This window comes from Morone saxatilis, unplaced genomic scaffold (assembly GCF_004916995.1).
Source record: "Morone saxatilis isolate NCDOM2014 unplaced genomic scaffold, NCSU_SB_2.0 Contig9, whole genome shotgun sequence".
Classification (NCBI taxonomy): Eukaryota; Metazoa; Chordata; class Actinopteri; family Moronidae; genus Morone; species Morone saxatilis.
Genome location: NW_023340268.1, coordinates 2,028,846 through 2,032,998, shown reverse-complemented (window position 1 = coordinate 2,032,998; position 4,153 = coordinate 2,028,846). Strand labels below are relative to the sequence as shown.

At 41.2% G+C, this 4,153-nt stretch overlaps 1 protein-coding gene across 4 annotated transcripts in view; it reads right to left on the bottom strand.

The window, feature by feature from the left end:
- Positions 1 to 2,993, bottom strand: part of fam131ba (family with sequence similarity 131 member Ba) — a 22,709-nt gene extending 19,716 nt beyond the window's left edge. For all 4 annotated transcript variants that reach the window (XM_035680872.1, XM_035680874.1, XM_035680873.1 and 1 more), the window contains exon 1: positions 2,962 to 2,993. The gene's annotated coding sequence lies outside the window, so the exon portion shown is untranslated. The remainder of the gene's footprint in view (positions 1 to 2,961) is intronic.
- Positions 2,994 to 4,153: the final 1,160 nt, after the last annotated feature.

The following is a 4,153-nucleotide window of genomic DNA, read 5'->3' as shown; positions in this document are numbered from 1 at the left end:
AAACCACGCCCACCCCCACAAAATTGTTTGCACAAGATGAAAGCGTGTGCACATAGGGTAAAAAATATCACCTCTCGGGACTTAAGGGGCTCCAGATGTTTTTCCTCATGCCATCGTGAGGTGGACATTTTTAGGTTTTTGGTGAAATGTCTCAACTTTTGGACGGACTGCTGTGAAATTTGTTATGTTAGCATATTATGTAACATTTAGCTCAAAGCATCGCCAGCTAGCATGGCTGTAGATTCTTAGCCTTGTTTTATTTCATCTCTGATTCTCACATTCACAGTCTTTACTTTTTCCTTCAGCTTTTAGAATACTCTGTTTGCGGTTCAGACTCTGGCTGTGTCGTATGTATTTTGTCTCTCAGCCTGTAGTGTTTTGTTTGTCCAACTTTCTTGAGCCCCCTGTTTCTGAGTCTGAATCATCTCTCTGAGCTCCTGTATTATATTTTGTCAAATCCTTCTCCACCTGCTGGCCTCTCTCTCTCTCTGCAGGTTTATAAATTACGCAGAAGACTCATGTTTGAGGGAGTAAACAACTCGAGGGCTGCCATGGGATCAATGCTCAACAGAAACAACACTTGATTGTTACTAATGCAATGGCTGCAAAATGTCAGCCAAAAATCTGAAATATGTGCAATATTTCAAAGTTTCTGGTGCTGGCAAAAATATATAAATCACTTTTAATGTGTTCAGTCTCTTCAGGGAGTTAGCAGGGGAACAGAAAGCAACAGTGTTTATGGCTCCTAATTTTAAGAAAGTCATGAGAAAGATGCTCCTTGTTACTTCCATCTTGCTCTTTCACCTAGAAGTTGTAATTAACTTAGCAGTAACGTAACAATGTTATAGTATACCTTTAAAATATTTATAAAGTAACAAAAACTACTGGTGCACGACGGCCTTCCAACCCTTGTGCATGAGGAAAAATGACAACAGTAAAGAAAGAAAGCAGCAGCCATGGATGGAAAAACAATAAGATGGATGTCGCTGTTTTTCTCTCTCTCTCTCTCTCTTTTACTCTTTCTACTGCTCTCTCTTTCCCCAGGGTCCACAGCTGAGAAGTGATACATGGCTCAGTAATAGTCTGAGCCCTGGGGAGAGCGGCTCTGTGGCCTTGGTAAGAGACTATCAACACGCACACACCTTCACACCCAGTCACGCACAGCCAGTCACGAGAGCACACGCATACACACAGGAGAACACACAGGTTTGACTAATATCAACTTCTGAAGACTGATATTTTCTCCCAGTATGTCCTCATTTTTTCCCCTTTTTTTCAATTTTCTTTCCAGAAATTGAGACATGTCCAGTAGTTGTTATAAATATACTTCTTGTCTGGTTTCGAAAAGCCTCTGAAACAGCATTTAGACCATCATGGGACAGTGAAACTTTAAGATTATAGAGGCTAAGACTAGCTCAATTCTTACAGGATCATCAGATCTTTAAGGCAGGTCGATCCTGCCTGAAAGAACATTTTTAAGTCAGTTGCTTTCCATTCATTCAGAAAGAAACTGTAATATGTGATACATTACTAATTTTAAGTGAAGAGTGTAATCAGTAAGGAAACAGTGACACATTTGCTGTGTTGTGTTGAATTTCCCTCCCCACGATACAACTTAAAGTACTGCTAAAATCTAGTCGTATCTACTCTATCTACTCTCAATCTATCTAACTATCTATCTAATCTATGCTATCTATCTATCATCTAGGGTCCTATCTATCTGTCTATCCTACTCTTCTATCTATTCTCTGTCTCCTATGGCGTGCAACGCAGCACATTGGATTTCATAGTAAAAAATGTAAAGTGCCGACTTTCAGCTTTGATTTGATGGTTTTCCCATTTACAGGTGAATTTTACTAAACACTTCATGGATTTTCCCTGACTCTCCTGTGCCAAAAGTAATCCGACATCCTATCCACTATCTGTACCTGCAGGAGGGCCTTAGCCATTTCCCAGCTCACACTGGGTCAGACACTGTGTGCACCCTGGACAGGTTGCCAAGCTTTCACAGGGCTGACACATGCAGACACACAACCACTGACAAACTGGCCAATTTACTCCAAACCTTGCTGTGAGGCAGCAGAGCTAACCAATTACCATAAACTCTCTTGAGCAAATTAACATAAAATCAATTATATATCAATCTTATATATAAAAAAAATCTTCATATATAGTAATTCTTCAGTTGGAGATGCGTTATGCTAATAGCAGCCAATGTAGTGTCATACCACTAGACTTAAGCAGTGATGAGGAGTGGGCTACAGAGTCTGGTAAGATCACTTTTGTCAAACTCCACACCCTGACAGCACTCAATGACTTCACATAAGGACATTAGCACAGCTCCCTAATGACAGTAAGTCTTTATACAGCTCTTTTCACATATGCTTAGTACTCCACAAGACCTGGAAACAGACTGATGTGTGAAATTGGTGACGTTCCCCTTTAATTCAGCTAAATTCCAATGTGCTGGAGTACAGAGACAAAAAAACAAAAAATGTGTGAATACACATCTCTATCTGACTGTACTGTAAACATAAAACAACACAGACAAACCCAAATGCTTCAGCCTATACCTGCACACACACACATGCACACACACACACTGTGAAACGAAGGAAAAAACACTCTCCGCACATTGTGAATCGTTTTTCTTTTTTTAAAGTTTAGGTCTGGGCGACCTTTCTCGAGGCTGAGGCCTGGCCGTCTAACAGCAGGACGCAGTTCTGGGTGAGTAACAGCGCTTCTTTTTCTCACCTCTGAAAGATTTGAGGAGATAAGAAATGACACTCTCACACACCGGCCATTTCTGTCTGGAGACTGTTCAAATGTAAGAGGAGAGCTGAGGACACCAGCGCCTGTGTCTTTTGTATTCAGTCACGGTGGCTTTCAGCAAAATGGGAAAATAGATTGAAGTGTGCAGAAATAGTGGAGGCATTAAAAAAAAAGATAATAGCATTTTACCTGATCCCCATCTTTCCGTACCGGTACAGCATCCGCTGCTGGAGAGGCAAAGAGAGAAAGAAACGGAGAGATATGAATTTAAGATAATTTCATTATCACAAGTGCTTCAGTAGCTGCAGATATCAGGCCATGTGCAGGAAACACAGATGCAAGAAAACACAAAACATCAGTCCGGAATACACAATTGCTTTGTCAACCCTCCATGATAGGAGAGGGGGCGAGCGAGGGATGGAGAAACAGGAAGATAGAGGAGTGAGCAAGGAACACTGACAGAGAGAGGGAGAAAGGAGATAACAGTATGTCAGACTCATGCAGCCTTCAGCGTGCTCACTGAGGGAAAATGACAACGCTGTCCAGTATTTCTCTCTCTCACACACTTACACACAAACACACCGTGCTAAAATTAGATCAATTATCCACGCCAAGCTTTGGCACACAGAGGGCACAACCAGTGTGAGTCATGAAGGCCAGAGATGGTTCTGAAGTATTTGAGGGTGATGAAAGGGGAAGCCATTCTGCTAGTTATTATCATAAATAATGGAGTGCTGCTTTAATAATTTAGCAGTAATAAAATAGAAAACAGTGGCTGTCCACCAGAAAAGCCAGAACCTGGAGATTCTGATGACTTAACCCTGTCGTTGCATTACATGATGACCTTGAGTCTGACCTTAACAGCAAATGAGATCATCCAGTGCAACCTGTGAAAGCACACGTGAAAAGCATTAACGTATCCCCGGTGTATCATTGTGTTCAGTGTCCATGATAACACAGTTCAGTGACTGTAATTAATGCTTTGATTTCACTTCATTTTTTTCGTATTTGTGTCAGCATCGGTTGACGCATCCATCTCGTCAACGTCATTTCCAGTCGACACAGATGCTGTTTAGCCAGGAGAAATTGACTAAATATGACTATTGAGAGATTTACTTCTCTGTAAGTCGACTTTGATTAACTCTACCAACTTTTTATGTTGCCAATTTTCTGGCTCTTGCACAGGGAGATGACCCTGTAGGTAGTCTACCCTACAAAGCTCTGATTGGCTTGATTGATTCTCTTAATGAGCACAGGATCACACAGATCTACAGTATTTGACTCGCTGAGATGTGGACATCAATTCAGGGGTTTGTGTGTGAACTTAAACTTGTTCAGTCGTAGTAGTTCAACATTCAAAGTAAGAAAAGGTTGTCCTTGT